We start from the raw sequence: 20818 nt of genomic DNA, 5'->3' as shown, positions 1-20818 counted from the left end.
AAGACGGAAGGTGCTTCTGGGCCTTTGTCACCCAAATGGAACACCCAGATGGAGATACAGGCACTCTGCTTCGACCTGGCCTGGCCCTGGCTGCTGTAAGCACCTGGGAAAGTAAACCAGTGAGGGGGAGCTCGCTCTCTTTCTCCTCACTCTTCCTTCCTCTCTCTCTCTCTCTCTCTGTGTCTCTGCCCAATAAATTTTATAACTCACCAAAAAGAAAAAAAAATTACTGAAATGAGCAACTCTCACCCTTGCTCTCCAAGGTGCTTTCGTTGTTACATTTCCTGAAAGTAACCCTCAGTGGATAAAGGAAGAGGCAGGAGGCAAAGGCCCAGGACCAAGCACTCCCCCTCAACCATGTATCAAACCTGTGCAAGTCCACAGAGGTTCCCCATTCATCTGGGTGTTTTCTGTACATTTCCTAAAGCTTAATTACTGACCTTTCAGCATGACCCTTACAGCTTGATTACACTGTGACAAACTTAAGCCCCTAGAAATAAGGTAACAATTCAACTCATTTTGTTTGACTCAAAACCATGCTAAAAAAAAAAAAAAGCTTACATCTTCCAAACACTAAAAATTTCAAAAGAATGTAACACAAAACTATTTGCCTCAACAGTTGCCCTGCTTGACTGAATTAAAAATGTCACAGACTTACTATAAAAACTGGTGAAGGGAGATGACATTTTTAGAATAAACTCATTCACACTATACAATAGATATATTTCCTACATTAAGTGCAAATACATCAATGATAGATATATATTCTACACTAATACATAATAGCAATAGCTCAAATGTGACTCCAATGAAGTCAGAATCCTTAAACACAATAAAAACTGAAAGCAAAATCTTATTTGAATATATTATTAAAGGAAATAATGAATAACAACAAAAAAAAAACCCCTTCAGAGATTTTTCTTTTAAGTCCAAAATCTTCAGCAATCACACCTAGCACACACACAGGTGGTTGAACATCTTCAACCACCAAGATCCAAAGTGGGAAATGCTCCAAAATCCAAAATATTTTGGACGTCAACAGGAGGCCACAAATGGAAAATTCCACACCTGAATTCCAAGGACAGGTTGCAGCCAAACATAAATGCATTTAAAACACTGTGAATGAACCCAGCATTGTGGCACATCGCGTTAAGCCACCCCTGTATCAAGGACCACTAGTGCCAAGTTAGAGCTAATCCATTTCTGATCCAGCTTCCTGCTGGAGTGCATTGGGGACAGCAGAGGACTCCTGCCACAGCTCATAAGGCTCATGAGCAGGGGGCTTCCACCGCCAACCCTGGTCACTGCAGCCATCTGGAGGGTGAAATGCAAGACAGAAGCCCCATGTCTCTCCATTTATTTATCTATCACTGTGCCCTACTAATAAATGAAAATCCTTAAAATAATACTAAATAAAATCACCTTCAGGTTCGGGGTATAAGGCATATCTAAATCATCAATGAAATTTTACATTTACACTTGCGTCCCTTCCCAAAGATAACTCATCGCATACACAATGCAAATAATGCTAACGCAAAGAAAGTCCAAACTAGGAAACAACTTCCAATCCAACCTCTATAATATAACAGTCAACCTCTATAACCAGAGAAGTCAAATTACTGAGACAAGATTCTTAACCAGTCTGGGTTTTCTTCCAACACTGTGGTCACTACTTCAGAATTCAAAAGAACAAAACCAACCATTTTCATTTAATTCTAAGAAATGACTCCCTTACCCTCAATGGCAGCATTTAAATGAATGATCAGATATAACTCAGTCTACCCAAGCCTTGAGGGCCCCCCAACAGCAGCACAGGACTGTCACTGATCTGATCAGAACATGAGCCCAGGCCCCTTCAACAAGAATGGCCATTATCCAAGCTCTTAATACAAAACCACAAGCTTTTCCAAACCTAACATTTCGTAAAGGAAGCAACTTTTTCCTTGTTATCAAGAAGTTGGTACAAACACAGCCAATTCCCACAAAAGGATGAGGGGGGGGCGGTGTGTGATATTGATTAATCCTGGCTCAGGGCGGCCAGAAGAGGCAGTCCAGAGATGCAGCTGAAGCTAGGCTACAAAAAAAGAAAGGAAGAAAGAGCAAAAGCATGCAAGTAATGAGTATGGCAAAACTGCACTTATTTGGGAAACAGACAAGAATCCCAGTTGGGGAAGAGTGGGAAAAAAAGCTGAGTGTGTGAAATGGAGTCTTCAAAGCCAGGCCAAAGCATATGAACTCAATCCAGTTGGCAAAGGGAATCCATTCCAGGCTCTCCAGCAGGGGGGCCCACAGGACGACACCGGCATTTTAAATAAATTACAGTCAGTCCCTATAGAAGATAGTAAGGAGAAAAGGTGCTCACGGCAACCAACCAGAAAACTAACAATCCTGACCTAAAAACCATTCATTCACCACTGAAGAGACAACAGACCACTTGCTAGGAGCTCTGCCCCTTCACCACCTCAACTGGGAAAGCCAGGCTCTGGGCTACTCAGCACCCACAGAGCCCCAGCAAGGCCCCAGCAAGGCCCCAGCAAGGCCCCAGCAAGGCCCCAGCAAGGCCCCAGCAAGGCCCCGACACACACAACTGTACTGACAGCAAACATTACTACTGAATGAAAAGAGGTTAAAACATGGAAAATGAAAATAGGACAAGGTTCACAGATTTTTTTCAGAGCAACATAATTTCCAAGGAGAACCACCTTGGCAGCAGTTGAAAATAGAAGGAAATCTCAGGTGAATCAGCAAGGCAGAGGAAAAAAGAAAGGTAACCTACTTGGTGCAGTCAACCAGCCCCTCCCCCAGCTCCCTCTCCCCTTTCATTTAGAGCCGGGAAGAGCTACAAAGGGCACGGGAGACTTTAAAGGTCCGGGCCCAAGGGACAGAGAACCACAACAAAGGAATACCAAAGATCCACCACCGAGCCCACAACAAACACGGAATTTGATATCACTCCCATTAAGTGTTAAAATTCAATCTAATTCTTCCTGGTCTAAGTAAGCCTGAAGTCACAACTTCTGAGAGCAAATAAGTTGTTTAGCCAAGTTTATTTCAACTACATTGCCCAGGAAAACAGGGAAAACAGCTGCCAAATGCTTCCTAAGACATTACACTCCCACTAAAATAAACAAGCAAAAACACATTAATGGGGGGTGGGGGGATGGAGAAAGCTTCAAAACCAAAGCCAGCACACAGAGGCAGGCGTTTCTATGATGTTCACCACATCAGGGTCCAAACATTTACACTTTACACTACCTTCAAGTCAACTCTGAAATGAACAATAAAGAAACTGAACACAGGAGTTTCCATCCATCCCAAACGAGGAAAGGCATGAAGCCACAAACACATTCAGTGACATGTCTTAGGAAAACTTCCAGGTTATAGACTGACGTCAGTTGGGCATACTCTTCTTTATTTTTCCTTCTTAACTGTAATCAGCGAATATTTTCTAATTTCTGCTGGCAGTGACTTGAGACTCGACTTCTTCACAAATGGATGCTGCCTACCTTAAAGTAGGAAGTTAACAGCAGTTGACAAGGCTGTCTCTTACTCAACAATGCTAGGAAGTTGAGCGCAATGACATGCACGCTATGAATTCATCTGTCCATGCAATCACTCGATCCAGTTAGCAGAAATGCCTAATTTGATGAGAAGCACAAGTTTTCGCTAAGGGATCTACAAACTGAAACAGTAGGGAAAAGTTAGCAGACACAGCCAACTTGAGAGAACATGGACTGGGGGTCAACCACCCCTAGCATTAAATCCAACTGCACCATCTGAACATTTTGTGGCGAATTATACTGCCTTGCACACCTCCCACAGACAGCCCCCACTGCCTACCTGACAGGGTCAGCCTGGAATATATAAGACAGAAAGCACCTGCCAGCTCCCAGAGGACCTGCCTTGGGGTCTGGAACCGGAGGGCCAACAGCGGGGGTCCTTGCAGAGCCCAGACCAACGGCAGTGGGCACAGCACCTCTCACAGTGCCTCTTTAATTTCCAGTTTCTGTTGATGTGGCAAAAGACAGCCCTTCGGTGTGGGCTCTAATTAACAGTATTCCTCCTCATTTCTCTTACTTCCACAGCCCCAAGACCCAAACTCTTCCCTAGCAAAGGCATGTTGAAGTCCAGAAAACAAATGTCTAGAAACTGATACAATGGCTCAATTGGCTAATTCTCCACCTCCAAGTGCTGGCATCCTACAGGGGCACCGGTTTGTGCCCTGGCTACTTCATTACCCATCCAGCTCCCTGCTAATGACCTGGGAGAACAGCAGAGAACGGCCCAAAGCTTTGGGTGCGCAGACCCGCATTAGAGGCCTCAAAGAAGCTCCCCCACTCCTGGCTTCAGACTGGCTCAGCTCTGATCATCTGCGGAGTAAACCAGCAGATGGAAGATCTTTCTGTCTCTCCTTCTCTGGGTAAATCTGCCTTCCCAATAAAAATAAGTAAATCTTTTTTTTTTAATGTCTCCAGGTAGCCATTTCCCTGTTTGCAGGACAGTGACTTTACACTGTAAATGCTGTAAGTGAAATTAAAGCACATCCAGTCCTGGGCCGCTCTCGCTTGCCTCCAGTTCACATTCTCTGCCCTGTTTACATAAATAACTCTGAAACTGAACAAGCACAAATTATCTTGACTAACTTCATCTAAATGTGTTGAGTCAGAAATTCTTTGTAGTAACACTCCTGGAAGTTGTGGCAGGAGGATTCCTCTGTCAGCTGCTCCTGACAAGGCTGCATCGCTGTATGTGAACTGCTGCATTTATTCAACAGGTTGACAATCAGAAGGGGCATTAGTGACACCTCCTTTCAGCAGGAAGCCCCGCTGGATGTTCAGCAAAGCTGGAAAGGCTGCCAAGGCACAGGAAGCAGCTCCGCACGCTCGTCTCAATCAGGTGCGGAGAACACAGGTATCAAAAAGACCCCTGAACATTCGCAGGAAAAAGACAATGATGAAAATGTTTTAAACACCTTCCTGATGTAACTGATGGGAAAATACAATCCCCACGAGGGGCCACTCCATTTACATCAGAGTCCCCCACGTTAATAACCAAAGCTGGCATCTGTTTAGTGAAAAGATCTTACCAGCCGCCAGACAGGATGGCCATCATTTTTTGTGACATCCACAAGCCACTTCGATTCCCTCACAGCATGGAAAAACTTTGTCCCGCGCACACACACTTTCATCCCCCACACAGCTCAGTGCCTTCTCTGCTTCTAACTACTCCCAACGATCGCAATCACCGACCTCGCAGGACAACAAAACTGAAAACAAAAAGAAATCACAACTCCAAACCAGCAGGAGAAACTCCACTTATGAGCAAAACAGCATAAACCCACATCACAGGCCTAATGGCTCCCCGGCCTGGGTGCCTTCTGCTGCCCCTCCCCCACAGGTAAGCCCTAACTATTTCTAGAACTCTCAATGACAATTTGGGAAGCTTGCCATCCGCTCCCATGATACAACCCAACATTCACCATGTTTTCATGGAGACAAGGCTGCCCTACTTCTCCAGACTATAAACTTACGGAAAACGGTGAGAACATGCAGTCCCACCAAGTCAGGATTACTAAAATACACCAAGGTAACGCAAGACTGACTGAACAAATGTGAAAAAGGGATCACATTGCAAACCGCCCCCCCATCCCCTCCCCCAAAAGTCACTCCACTGTCTTCCCAGGGTAATCGGGCTATTTACTGCAAGTGGTTCTAGGCTGGAAGGATACGCACACCACGAGGGCCTGAGAGGATCCACACTAATGAAGGACTCTTCAGGGGAAGGGAAAAAAAAAAAAAAAAAAAAAACAGGAGGAAGATGATTACTTAATTATGTAGGGGGAGGGGAAGAAGCTCTCCGTGTAAAAATCTAGACTAAAAATAACCCATCATTTCACCCACCGTATTTTATTAACAAGATGTTTAGATGAGCATAAGGTTTTTGTTTGGGAAACAAGAAAAGCAAGAGTAAACTTCTCCAACTCGACCGTAAATCACATAGGTACTAAAACTCTTAACCTCTGGGTCCTGCACCAGCCAAGACCTCAACTCCAGGCACGGAAAACACCCAGTTCTTAACCGGGCTCCCACAGCTCACTTATAATCACCACATTATTTTACAAATCGCCGGACAGCCTAACAAAGAGAACTCTTTTTTTTTTTTTTTTTTAAGCCACTGAGACCCAAGTTTTCCATGAAGCACACCCTGTTCACAGCCTAAATGTAATCCGCCTGGCCACTGCAAAGCCACGCCGGCTTCAGCAAAGTAGGAACTTACAGAAACACTGAACACGTTCCCACACGCATGGCCTACCTTCCCCCCCTCGGGCTGCCGCTGAAAATTAATATTTCGCTTAAATAAAAAGTCTGTTTCTGTTCAAAAAAAAAAAAAAAAGACGACGCCATCGCCTGCAAAGAGGAAGTTCCCAAGAAACCACCCTGCTCACAACGTGGCCTTTCCACTGTCAGAAAAAGACGGTGACTCCGTGCCACCCGAAAAAACTTACCAGGAAGCTGGCAATAACTTTGCCAATTCTACACTTCTGAACCCAACTTCAAAGGGGGGCTCTACCGGATCGCTCCCGCCGAGTACTTCCCAACCACCGCGTCCCGGAGCCAGGCCCTGCGGCCGGCCGCCCCTCCCCCGCCGGCGCCCCCGCCCCGGGCGCGCGGCCCCAACGCCCGCCCGCAGCCCCCCGCACGCCGGCCGGGGGCGCCGCTGCCCATGGCAGCCCGAGTGCGCCACGGGATCGCGTGCACCCACAGGAGCCTTCTCCTCGGCTAAAAATAGGCTATAAAGGAGTCGGCCTCATGATGGCTCCTTGATTCAATTTGCTGCAAATTCTTTCCTCAAAGCCTGCCCCCCCACCACCACCACCACCCTCACCACCACTCCGCGCGCGCGCGCGCACACACACAACACACAACACACACTCACACGCACAAAAAGGGGGGGGTCCGTGCACGCAGAGGGAAGGGGACAGAAGGCCCAGGTGCCCGTTTTCGGGGCCAACAACATAATTAGGGTGAGGATTTCCCCCCCCACCCCGAGACCCGGAGAGGGTAGGGGGTGGGCAAGCACGTGAGCATTTCAAAGGCGCCAGAGAGGGAAGGGGGGGATGGGAGGGGGCACCCTACATGCCCTCCCTCCCCTCCCCCACCCAAGCCCCAGCTCCCCCAAGGGCCAAGTTGAAAAATGCACGTTTCCCCCTCGCGCCCATCCCCCCACACCACACCACACCACACCACGCGCGCGCGCGGCCCTGCGCCCCCTCCTCCTCCTCCTCCTCCTCCTCCCCGGCCCTGGCCGCCTCAGGCCCGCGCGTCCCCCGCCCCGGCCCCGGCCCCAGCCCCGACCCCGCGGCTGCTGCCCCCCACAAACTCCCGGGGTCCGGCCTCCCCCCCCCGCCCCACCAGCGCTTACCTGGAAACGGTGGCCTCCCAACGCCGCTCCCCCCCTCCCGGGAATGGAGGCACAAGGAAACTCCCCTCGTCGGCGCCGCCGCCGCCGCCGCCACCGCCTCCAACCACCCCCAAAATAACCCCTCCGGGGGGTGAGAGGCAATTATAACCCCGGCGAGCGCGGGGCGCGGGGGATGGGCGCCGGCGCGCGGGGGCGGGGAGCGGGTCCCCAGGTGGCGAGCGGAGGTGCTCCCGCCGCGGGGGGAGGGGCGGGGGCGCACGCGGCCGGCGGCGGGGGGAGGGCGCGAGCGGGGAGAGGAATTGAGGCAGAAGGTAAAAGCTGTTACTAAGGGAAAGAGCCAAACGGTTCGGAGCAGCCAACGGCTCAGACACTCAACACTGGGGAGAGAGGAATGGGGACCAGCCAGGCACAAATGAGCTCGCGAGGCCCGCGGCGGCGGCGGCGGCGGCCGCGCAGCAAAACAAACCCGAGCGGCCTGCGCCGGGGGAGGGGCCGGCGGGGGAGGGGCGGGCGGACGCGGGCGGCGGCGGGCTGGGGGGCTGGGTGTGCGCCGCACATTCTTTTTTTTTTTTTTTTTTTTTTTTTTGCTTTAAAAAAAGCAAGAAAAAAAAAATGCAGCGGGGCCCCGAGGCGCCTCCCGGCCGCGCCCCGCCTCCACCGCGCGCTCCGGGGTGAAGGCCCCGCGGACCCCGGGGGTCGAGGCTGCGGAGCCCCACAAGTTTTCCCCGGGCAGGCGGTGTGGCTTCCCCGCGGCGGACACGCGGTGGGCATGTGCGGGAGCGCGCGGCGCTGGCTTCGTCTGGACGTTTGTTTGTGGGAAGCTCTGTGCACACCTTTGTGTGCGTAAATACATATGTTTCTGGGAGGCGTCCCTTGCAAAGGGGCTTTATCCCCCCACCGCCACCTCCCGGCAACAACCACCCCCCCCCAAATGTAATCCAGAGCACGGAATCTGCAGAGAAAACACACACACTCACCCGGGAAGGGGTTTTGATACTAAACACAAAGCTGTAATTGAAGTGTTTATGCCCAAATGTACTGTGAGTCAAGCATATGGTGGGCCTGTTGGAGAGGCTTGGTCCATCAGTTTCCTCGTTTCATGAGAAGAAAGTAATGCCACGAAGTGTTTGCACCGTGCACACACATACACGCATACACATAGACCGCGCCGCAGTCACGGCGCGAGTGCATGCACTTGGCGCCTGCGTGTAGCACATCAAGGCCGCGCTCAAAGTGTAACTTAGGTGACTGGTAGAGCGATAATGGGATGCAGGGAGGGCGTGCAGCCGGCTCTTTTTCAAAGGGGAGGCACCTGACCGTCGTTAAAGCTAAGGTGGTGCTGGTCTTTCAGATTCCAGGAAACTGGGCTGGGAGGTGCGCTTAGACCTCTGCCTAAACCCAAGACATAAAAAGCAACCACCCTTGTACTGCTTTAAAAAAAAAAAAGCTAGAATTTTTGTTATGTTCAAGCGTTACTGCCTTCAAAGTAAAATAATATTTTTGCAACCGCTTTGAGTTGTGGGGGGTAGGGAATCTGTTTTCATAATTTCATCTCAGTATTTGGAAATAGATGTAGTCATTTGAAAGCAACAGCCTTTTTCCTCTCTGTATCACAGAGCTCAATGCTCTCTCCCCGCTCTGTAACATACACACGGTAGTGTTTCAAGTCACTTTCACTAACATGGACTTTGGGTGGCCTAATGGGCCCAGTTAGTCAGGTGCTTTTCTGGCCAAGGTCAAGGTCTCATTCCCCTGGTGAGCCTTTGCTGGGGGTAGGGAGCAGCCGAGGCCTTTCCCTTCTGACACAGGCAGGGAGCCAGTGGCAGGAGTGGAATTGGAAGCTGCCTTGCCACCACCACCCAGAGGAGAATTCAAGAGTGTCTGGGTGGTGTGTCCTTGGAGCAATCTTTTAGGAGATTAAACCGTATCACCCGGCGGGAGTGGAGATAACTGCTGGTGTCCAAACACTATGCTAAGCGTACAGGAAACAAGGCTAAGTGAGCCTGGCATTTCAGGAGGGTTCTAGGACTCAGGTTTGTTTACCTGGGAACTGCACTGCCTTTGCAAGGGTTGTTTCTGAAGCAGTGAAAGTGTAGTTATCTTCTGATTTAAAAAAAAGACTTTGAGGGTTGGTTGAGGGTTGGTTAACGACAGATAGTTCAAACAGTTCCCGGGAGGGTGGGCATTTGGCACCAAGGTTAAGGGTCCCTTGGCATGTCTGTCTCCGTCATCCAAGGGCCTGGTAGGAGTTGTGACTCCTTTACTTCCGTCCTTGCTTCCTACAGCTGCACACCTGCAGGCAGTTGGAGCCCTGCCACCCTCGTGGGGGAGCCAGCTGGAGTTCTTGGCTCCTGCTTCGGCCTGGCCCAACCCTGGCTACCAAAGCACTAAAGTGAATAGAAGATCTGTGTGTCTGGCTCTCTAGCTTTCAAGTAAAATTAAAATTTAAAAAATTTTTTTTAAAATGAAATGATTGGATTGTTATTTGTAGTACTTTAGAATCGAAAGGTAAGCACAGGCCTAGCAATGTGGCATAGCAAGTTAGGCTGCTGTATTCTACACCAGCATCCCCCATCAGAGGTGGCTGGCTCCCCCATCAGAGGTGGCTTGACTCATTCAAGTCTGGCTGCTCTGCCTCTGAGCCGGCTCTGCAGTAAGGTACCTGGGAATGTAACAGACAAAGGCTCAAGTCTTGTTGTCCCCAGCGTCCTATGTGGGAGATCTGGAGTTGAGAATTCTCCCAGCCCTGCCCTGGTTATTGTGGCCATATGAGGAGTGAGCCAATGAATGAAATTTCTGTCTTTATTACTCTGGCTTTCGAGTAAATCTTTTTCATAGTATATGTTTACTGTAGTGTAAAACATGTTGAAATCCATTGCTTTTGATAAACACGTCATCCACAAACTTAAAAAAATTTTATTTCCGGGGAGGGCCGGTGAGATGGCTCAAGCGGCTAATCCTCTCCCAAGCTTGAGCATCCCATATGGACACCAGTTGGTGCCCAGCTGCCCCACTTCTCACAGCTCCCTGCCTGTGACCTGGGAAAGCAGTAGAGGATGATCTGGGTCCTTGCAACCCCATACCCACATGGGAGACCCAGAAGAAGCTCCTGGCTCCTGGCTTCAAATCAGCTCAGCTCTGGCCATTGCAGCCACTTGGGGAGTGAACCAGCAGATGGAAGAGTTTTCTGTCTTTTTGTAAATCTGCCTTTCCAATAAAAATAATCTTTAAAAAAAATTGTATTTGAAAGGCAGTGAGACAGAGGCAAGCAGATGTTCCATGCACCGGCTCACTCACTCCCTAGCACTGAGCCAGGTGGAAGCTGGGTCTTCCAGGTGGGGCCCAGGTACTTGAACCAAATCCAGGTACCTGCCAGGATACGCGTGAGTAGAGAACTGGAGTTGGAAGCAGAGTCAAAACTTGAGCCCAGGCACTTCATATGAACTTTCTTGAAGATCCTTTGTGAGCATAGAATTCAAAAATTTGGCGCTGGGCCCGGTGCAGTCGCCTAGCGAAGCAGATAAAGTCCTCACCTTGAACACGCTGGAATCCCATATAGTTCTAATCCCGGTAGCTCCACTTCCCATCCAGCTCCCTGCTTGTGGCCTGGGAAAGCAGTTATGGACGGCCCAAAGCCTTGGGACCTTGCACCCGTGTGGGAGACCCGGAAGAGCTCCTGGCTCCTGGCTCCTGGCTCCAGATCGGCTCAGCACTGGCCATTGCGCTCACTTGGGAAGTAAATCATCGGATGGAAGAGCTTCCTCTGTCTCTCCTCCTCTCTGTATATCTGCCTTTCCAATAAATATAAATAAGTCTTTTAAAAAAAAATTTGGCCCTAGCATAAACTAAAGACAATCCCACTCATTTTTTGAGGTATCCTCATATGTTACTAATCTTCTCTTCCATAAATAAGCAAGTTTATCACAATTAAGATTCATTATCTGGCTCACTCCATGAAACAAATCGGTAGGCTCAGGTTTTGTTCTTATATTTCACATTATGTCATCATGGGTGGGTCTCATGCTGCCAGCCAGCAGCTACTGTAAGATCAAATCGTTCAACTATTGAAGAAGGACTTCCCAACCAAGCCAGTGCTCACTCAGCAGAATCAGCTCCAAACCAGGGAGGGGCTCCAGCCGTCTCCTTCTTGACCCCAGGGCCAGACCTGGTCTCTTTCAGGTTCATGGGGTCAATGAAACTGTCTAACACTACTATACCAAGATACCTCCTGCAGTTGCTCCATATTAGCCGAGGCTCATCATGATGATTACTCATGTGTTTGTTTACAGCCCTGTAGTTTATAAAGTATTTCCATGAGAAAGAAAAAGTGACTTTGTTTTAGTATCGGGTTAAAAAAAAAAAAGACATGTTGGGGACTGGTACCATAAACTAGTTCCACGGAAGTGCACTTCACACGTCACCATTAAATCACACACACTAAAGGCAGACCAGACACTATTACACAGGAGACAATGGGCACCCAAGGTGGGAAAGCCTTGATTCCCCCAGAGAAGAGGATCTCAAAAAATAGGTTCCGTTTTGCTCACTCTGGTTTCTATGTACTGGAACCTGTCTGAAACAGTGTGACTCTAAGCGGAGAGGTGAAGGGCCACCATCCGGAGGGCGCTGACTCTAACCTGAAAGATGAAGGACCTCCATCCATCCATCCGGAGGGCGCTGGTGCTGCTTGGCCTGTAGCTCTTGCACCCTGCTCAGCAGACAGGGAGCAGAAACTGCCCTGAAACCAAAGCAACAGTTAGACTCACTGGGTTAAGTGAGGACAAAGAAATAACTATTGTTACTAATTTTTAGTGCTTTGTCCTGACCTAAAAACTGACATTCTGTTTTGAGTATAAATGTTAATATGTTTCTAGAAAGAAGAAATTACTCTGTTACTAAGAAACTCTAAAGCAAAGGGATGCATTGTTAAGAAAGTTCTCTTGAACTTTCTATCTAATTACTCAACCTACCCGAAACCGTTACCAGAAGTTACATTTAAGAGAATATTGTAAAATAACTTAACAAATCCTGACTTGTTTCATTTGAGTAACATTACACCCAGGGAGTATGGTATGGCACTAGTTTTAACCTAAGCCACTTGCATCACTCGAACAATTGAACATTTTAAAGTTAAAGTGGTTTCATCCCAGGCCCATGGAATTTCATTACTTTACATACATTTCAAAAAGAAATGAAGCTTTAGGTTGTAGACATTAGCAAATCTACGTAAGTAAAGTACTCAAAACAAACTTCATAGCAGGAAAAAGACATTTGATACAAAAAAAAATACTATCCTAGTGCTATAACTTCTTTTATATTCCTTACGCAGCCTTGAACACAGTGGTATTATGTCTAAAACATTTACCCCCAGGCATCTTGCTGATGCCCTGTGATATGTTTTTGTTTCATTTCAACTTAACTTGTACAGTTCTTTGTGGTTCTTCCAGCTATGGGCTTCTGCCATTCCAACTGACACACGTCGGCCACACAGCTTGAGATCCCATGTTGGGGTGCTCCGTCTCTCCATTTGTGCTTAGCATTCTGCTGATGACCTTCTGCCATTCTGGTAAACCTTGTCCCAGTGTTCCCTGCCTCAGTGACCCGAGATCCCATTACAACAATGGGCTTTCCTTGGGAGCCTCCATTTAAATCCACAGGAAACACAACTCTCCTACAAGTAGTTATGCTTCTCAAATAATGGCAGTAGCAGGTTGTAACCCATGTTCGTGATTCTGTGAGGACAGAAAACCCAATCAGACACTCAGGATATTTCCCTACCAGACACCCACTGATACTGACCAGCCATGTTCTTGCTTAGAGCGTTCTGTCGACAGTTTTACCATTAATTAATTGAACAAATACTTACCGAATGCTTAGTATACTGTGCACTATTAGGAAGCTGTTACCAGTGAGCCAATGAGCACAGCCCAGACTCTCCAGAAAAATCTGAATTTCAGTCTCATATCTACTGGGAGGGTTGGGAGTGCAGACAGTTGCATATTCAAATACTTTATGACTGTATAACTTCCATCACAAAAGCATTGTATAAATGGCTTAAGTAAGATAAAATTTATTCTGCTGTGTCACTGGCGTTCAAATGTAAGTGTTCTGGAGTGAGGGGTCAAAGTCGTAGATTGATCCGCTCTCTCAACTCACACTTCCATCTGGTGGCCTAAGATGGCTTTCCTGGCCCCTGCCATCACACCCAAACTTCAGCCATTGAGACAGAAAAAAAAAAAAAGTTAAACAAACATGGCCTTCTTGTTTCGGCCATGCCTTGGTGATTACATTTGTGGCTTCCATTCACATGCAAGTTAGCCAGAGGTTGGTCACATGACCACACCTGGCTGCTAGTAAGTATATAAATGATAATCAAGCTTAATTAAAGCAAGACAGGGAGGTGGATCAAGTTACATAAGGCAACTTCACAAAACTCCTGGAAAATGTCTACTATTTTAAAAACTACATGAATGTTAAAAAGTTTAATAGAAAAAAAATTTTTTTTCTTTTATCTGAGAGGGAAAGAGACAAAGAGTTCGCATGTCACCCTCCACGTGGCCATGCCACAGGGCAGCACACTAAAGGTGGGAGCCATGCTGTCATTCCAGCCGTCCCACTAAGGGTGGTGCGAATCCAGCTATGTGAGCCGCTACTGCTGCTGTCCAGGACACACACAGACCCGACACTGGAACCCAAGCATTTCAACAAGGCACACAGGGGCCCAACTCTGTCCGTGTCTTCACCCTGAGTCCAAATGCCCACCACCGAAGAAACACGTCTTTTGATTCCACTTTGCATGAACTTTTTGAAATAATCTTGTATATTATCATAGACGGGGAATTTAGAAAAAGGAACAAGTAAAGACGAAGTGTGAGCAAAATCCCCATGAAGTGGGATTGAGTATGCAAATGTAAAAAAAAACCAGGAATATTCCAGATGGAGGGAATATTAGGTACAAAGGAACAGGAGGAGAAGCAGGATTTCTGTATCTGTGGAATAAAAATGCTACCAGGCATCTTCTTTTGAAGTGGGTGGTGGAGTGTTGGGAAAGGGGCCCGTGATCAGCTGTGGAAGGCTTTTCTCTTGCGTAACACAGAAAGCCACTGTAAGATTCTGAGACTTCATCACCTACCGCTTTAACGCCTGCAGAGGACTAGCTGTTGCAGGTCCATAATGCGAAAGGCCATCACTTGTAAGGGGCTCTTGCTGAAATCCCAATACAAGGACAGTGGCTTCAGTAATGGTAGTACGAGCTGGTTAAAAAAAAGATTTTAAAGGAGCGTATTGGAATACATCTTCTGGCACGTTAGGAAAAAAATTCAAAGATTATTCCCAGGTTTTAGACCAAACCAGTGGCAGAATGGAGTTGCCAAATACTGAGAAAGGAAAGACTAGGAGAGCAGCAAGTTTGCAAGGGAAAATCAAGGCCCCACACAGTGGCTCAATTGGCTAATCCTCCCCCTTCAAGCGCCAGGATCCCATGTGATTGCCAGTTTGTGTGTTGGCCGCTCCACTTCCCATCCAGCTTCCTGTGTGTGCGCTGGGAGAGCAGTCAAGGACAGCCCAAAGCCTTGGGACCTTGCACCAACCTGGGAGATCCAGAAGAAGCTCCTGGCTCCTGGCTTCGGATCAGCTCAGCTCCTGCCATTGTGACCACTTGGGGAGTGAACCAGTGGATGGAAGATCTTTCTCTCTATGAATGTACCTTTCCAATAGAAAGAAATTAAGCTTTTTTTTTTTTAAAGATTTATTTATTTTTATTGCAAAGTCAGATATACAGAGAGGAGGAGAGACAGAGAGGAAGATCTTCCCTCTGATGACTCACTCCCAAAGTGACAACGGCTTGTGCAGCACCTATCCAAAGCCAGGAGTCAGGAAGTTCCTCCAGGTCTCCCACATGGGTGCAGGCTCCCAAGGCTTTGGGCCATTCTTGACTGCTTTCCCAGGCTACAAGCAGGAAGCTGGATGGGAAGTGGAGCTGCCCGGACCAGGACCGGTGCCCATATGGAATCCTGGTGTGTTCAAGGGGAGGACTTTAGCTGCTACACTATCACCCCAGGCCCATCCTGGGTGTGCCTTGATAAGATGGAGAGCCAGCAGAGAGGGAAGAAACTCCCTTCAGCCTCACCATGTCAGGGCAAACTCATTCTCACAGGACTGGATTAATCTTCTCAGAGTCTACCACCTAAGCCCTTACCCGGAGGGTGGGAAGTTGGGAGTGGGGAGGGATTTTAACATAGGAATTTTAGTGGAACACAAGCATGCCATTGATGACAGGTAAAAAGTATAATCCAACTTTTATTTATGAAAAAACTGAAATAATGAGACTGAATCACTTAATGTCATACTGTAAGTGGCAAAACAAAAATTGAAACTGAGCAGGTCAAGGCAGGAAAGTGTGTTTGCTAAAAATCAATGCGGGGGGTGGGGCTTCACTGAGTCGGAAGAAAGGAGACATGCGCAGTGGAACGAAGATGGGAACTATGTGAAGCGAGGCGCCGCACCCCGTGCACCTGTCTATGGTCCGCACTGACCAGACTGGAGTCTCCGCGCGTTGATGGGATGCGGACACAGCTGTAATCAATGAATCATATTCTTCCTCTTCCTCTCGATACTGATCACCTGTGCACTGATAACAACAGGGAGATTTTTGCCACACCCCTTGTGCCAACGCGTGGTAATTTGGGTATGGTGTATTCTTGAAGACATGATTTGTGAGCAGAGAAGACAATGCGCAGTGATTCAATTTCATTTTATTACATATTTGCAAAGCTCTTCTTTAAGTTTTGACTTGCAAGTCACAAATCTAATTCTCCCCTTTAAAAGAATGTTTACAATTTGGTTAATTAAATTCTCTTGAATTATTAAACTGCATTTATACATTTAATATATTCAAGCTTCTTAAAAATACTTCATTTGCTCAACAAACAAAAGAACCACAAGTCGTTAAGTAATTCCCACAAATACAATAAACTTATAAAATATGACTCTTCAATTGTCTTGAACACTACAGAAATGTTTATAAATTTAATAAGAGTCTCATACCTTTTTACTTAAAGTCACAACCTAAATAGATTACAGTTTTCATACAGATGTTTTAGATATTCCAAGGATAACCAGCTAGGCTTTCCTAAAACTCACAAATGAATAAAATTCCAAATAGAAATATGCACAAATACTCCCAAAGCTAAAAAACAGTATAATGATTTAATTTTTTATCTTTTTAAAAGATTTATTCATTTATTTGAACAGCAGAGTGGCAGAGAAAAGAACTGAGAGCATCCCCCCATCTGATTGACCCCTCGAATGGGTGTAACACCTGACGCTGAACCAGGCCGAAGCCAGGAGCTTCACCTGGGTCGCCCACGTGGGTGCAGGGCGTCTTCTCCTACTTCCTGCAGGGAGTTGGATTGGAAATGGAGCAGGCATCTTCTTAACCCCCTATGCCACAACACTGGCATCTGTTTTTACATTTTTGACTTTATGCTTTCCGAAGTAAAATAAGCATAAATAAATAATCCTACTGGCTCAGGCAAGCTGGGGTACTTGGTTTGGGTGCTGATACAAATATAGAAAGCGCATGACTTGGAAACAACAGATTTCTTTTTCCTGGTTCAGGAGGCTTGGACTCCGAGTCTGGTGAAGGTGCAGTTCCTGGCTCCTGCTCTGTTCTGTGGTAGAAAGGGTACACGTGCTCCCTCGGGCGTCTTTAATGAGGGCACTAATCCCACTCCTGAGGGCTCCCAGAGGAGCCCCACCTTGTAACATTGTCACATGTGGGATTTGAACTTCAGCCTACAGGTCTTGGGGAGCCACATGTATTCATGACATATGCTTTCCAGTGGCTAAAGGGCATATCATCTTGAAGGGTTTCTGCTGCAAGCCCGCACATCACTGTGGGGTTCCTTGCAGGGGCTGAGTTCTCCAGAGCAGCAACCAATAGGAATGCGGAATTCCCACCCTCAAAGGGGCTGATGCTGCTGTGGTTCACGCTCACAGATTCTGAGTTCAGGCATTCTTTCAGATGATTTGAGCTCTGCCCCTCCTTACAAGACAGCTGACGCACGTGACTGAATTCAGCTGATTCATGTTCTGTTTCATTTTATCCAGATGATTTTAATTTTCTTCCTACCTAATGGAGCTCCGGTAACTCCTGGGATAAACTACACATGATCTGTGGCTGCCTTGTGGCTCCAGGACACACAGCCCCTCGGTACAGCCACTGGGAAGCAAACACACTGAGCTTTCTGAGAAGAGGATCACTTTTTTTTTTCCTAAGGTTTATTTATTTTCTTTTTATTGCAAAGTCAGATATACAGAGAGGAGGAGAGACAGAGAAGAAGATCTTCCGTCCGATGATTCACTCCCCAAGTGAGCGCAACAGCCGGTGCTGCGCTGATCTGAAGCCAGGAGCCAGGAGTTTCCTCCAGGTCTCTCAGGCGGGTGCAGGGTCCCAGGGCTTTGGGCTGTCCTCCACTGCTTTCCCAGGGTACAGGTAAGGAGCTGGATGGGAAGTGGAGCTGCCAGGATTAGAACCGGCGCCCATATGGGATCCCAGCGTGTTCAAGACAACTTTAGCTGCTAGGCCACCGCGCCAGGCCCGAGGGTCACTTTTGAACCAGGTAACAGCCATTATAACCACTCTCATTTCTTTATGTCAGCATTTTCCAACTGCATTCCTCTCATACTAGGTACACAGTTTGTGCTTCTGAAATGGGACCCACATTAGAGAAGTTTGGGAAATGTACCATGTTAATCTCACCTTCTAGAAATGTGTGATTCTTTTAAAGATTTATTTATTTATTTATTTATTTATTGGAAAATTAGATATACAGAGAGGAGGAGAGACAGAGAGAAAGATCTTCTACTGGCAGATCCACTCCCCAAGTGGCCACATTGGCTAGAGCAGAGCCGATCCAAAGCCAGGAGTTAGGAGCTTCTTCGGGGGTCTCCCACGCAGTTGCAGGGTTCCAAGGCTTTGGGCCGTCCTCGACTGCTTTCCCAGGCCACAAGCAGGGAGCTTGATGGGAAGCAGGGCTGCTTCCCATATGGGATCCTGGTGCATGAAAAAAAAAAAGAGGACTTTAGCTGCTAGGCTACTGTGCTGGGTCCGAAATGTGTGCTTATTTGTTAGCATATTGAACCCAGAGAAAAACTTTGCTCTATGAAAATCTTAACACTCATAAAGATGCATTTTTAAAAAAAATTTCTTAAAGACTTATTGATGTATTTGAAAGTTAGAGGGAGAACTTCCTCCCCCTGCTTCACTCCTCAGTTGTCCATAATGGCCGAGGCTGGGCCTAGTTAAAACCAGAAGTCTGGAGCTCTCTCAGTCTGCCATGTGGGCAGCAGGGGCCATTTTCCACTGCCCTGCCAGGGGTCTGGGGCAGAAGTAGAGCGGGCCAAGGCTCAAAGCTCATATTCAACGCTGACGTGAGCAGGTAGCGGTTTATCCCACAGTGCTGTAAAACGAACCCCAGAAGCCCTTTCCTTAAAGACATAGCTTTCACATTCTTGCAGAATCAGCATGCTGTGGAGTACAGTTTGGCACGTTTTGTTTGTACTTGTTAAAGTGCTTCTGTTTTATTCCTTGATTATTTTTTTCATGTCAAGGCTGAGATGTACACCCAAATTAACTGTCCAACATTTCCCTTCCCTTAAATCCACCCCCCCCCCCCGACCACCAGCACGAGCAGAAAGGAACAGTCCCAGCCCTTTTCTGCAGGAGAAAAAGGTCAGAAAAACTGGGTCATGTGGCTAGGCCCCAGCAGAAAGGGAAGGAAAGTAGCTGGGCACCTTGCGCTCTCTCACTCTCTCCTCTCAGCTTGTGAAGCGCCTGTTCTTTGGGGAAAACAAAGCACTGGAAAGCCTGCTGAGACTCCTGGCTATGGTGGAGGGATCCTCCCCTTTACAGCCCTGGGACCTGGGGGAGGGGGACTGCCGGCAACAGCAACTGACACCTGTACCCAAATGCAACAAATCTGACAGCAAGAAGGAAGGAGTGATAAATAGAGAGAGCGGAAGAAAGAAAGAGAGAGAGAAAGAAAGAAAGAAAGAAAGAAACAAAGAAAGAAAGAAAGAGAGAAAGAGAAAGAAAAAGAAAAGAAAAGAAAAGAAAAGAAAAGAAATCTTTCACCCACTGGTTCACTCCCCCAAATATTCACATAGCTGGAACAACGCTGTTCTGCAGCAGGAGCCAGGAGCTTCTTCTGGGTCTCCCATGCAGGTACAGGGTCCAAAGGCTTTGGGCCATCCTCGACTGCTTTCCCAGGCCACAAGCAGGGAGGTGGATGGAAAGTGGAGTAGCCAGGATATGAACTGGTGCCCACCTAGGATCCTGGCACTCAAAGGCAAAGGATTAACCAATTGAGCTATCATGCTGGCCCCCACAAGTTGAATTTTTTAAGGTTTGTTATTATTTTTATTGGAAAGTCAGACATATATAGAGGAGGAGAGACAGAGAGGAAAATCTTCCATCCGATGATTCACTCCCCAAGTGGCTGCAATGGCTAGAGCTGCACCAATCTGAAGCCAGGAGCCAGGAACATCTTCTGGGTCTCTCACATGGATGCAGGGTCCCAAGGCTTTGGGCTGTCCCTACTGCCTTTCCAGTCCATAATCAGGAAGCTGGATGGGAAGCATAGCCACTAGAATTAGAACTGATGCCCATGTGGGATCCTGGTGTGTGTAAAGCAAGGACTTTAGCCACTAGGCTACTGCACTGGACCCCACAAGTTGGATTTTATACCCATGTTGCAATAAGGATTCCAGCTCTAGGGTTTGATTACAAACCAGCAAGCTGAGTTGTAGATACCAGCTCCACCCTCACTGTTTTGCATATATAAACAAGGTTGCAATGGCTCAGAACTCAGTTTGCAGGTTGATAAAATATCTGGAAAGCAGAGCCTAACTTCCATACAAATGCATGATGCTTTGGGTCACGTGGTTTTGTGTAGCAAAAGACCTGAACAGTAAGGACAGTCAGGTACCTCTTGTGCACATTTCAGCTGTTTCCAGTGTCGCACACCCCGTGGGGCTGGTCTGGCCTGTGCGTGAGTGTCAGTTTCACCTGGAGCCGTAAGAGCGTGGCCACTGGAGACCTGGGCCGCGCCAGTCTTGACATGGCTTCACCTCAGAATGTCAAAGAGTAGAGACAGCTAGCACTTTATTATTTACCACGCGTTACACCCTGTTCAAAACAATTTTATGCAGATTAACTCATTTAATCCTCACTACAGCCTAGGGAAGCTGGACTATTATTATCCCCTCTCCACAGAAGAGAAAACCGAACCACTGGCTGACGAAGTGATCAAAGTGCCCTCGCTTTTCATCACCAGAACTGCATGTTTCGTCCTCGTATGAATGCTTGCCTTTAACCGCTGCTCAACGCAGCGCG

The 20818-nt window shown here is 47.5% G+C and overlaps 1 protein-coding gene across 1 annotated transcript in view; it reads right to left on the bottom strand.

The window, feature by feature from the left end:
* Nucleotides 1-7508, bottom strand: part of TBL1XR1 (TBL1X receptor 1) — a 153491-nt gene extending 145983 nt beyond the window's left edge. Inside the window, exon 1 of the mRNA XM_041002979.1 lies at nt 7423-7508. The gene's annotated coding sequence lies outside the window, so the exon portion shown is untranslated. The remainder of the gene's footprint in view (nt 1-7422) is intronic.
* Nucleotides 7509-20818: the final 13310 nt, after the last annotated feature.

The sequence above is a fragment of the Ochotona curzoniae genome, unplaced genomic scaffold (assembly GCF_017591425.1).
Source record: "Ochotona curzoniae isolate NIBS_2020 unplaced genomic scaffold, NIBS_Ocur_1.0 scaffold_2587, whole genome shotgun sequence".
NCBI classification, from domain to species: Eukaryota; Metazoa; Chordata; class Mammalia; order Lagomorpha; family Ochotonidae; genus Ochotona; species Ochotona curzoniae.
The sequence above is the reverse complement of the archived record's forward strand: the minus strand, read 5'-3'. Positions and strand labels throughout refer to the sequence as shown.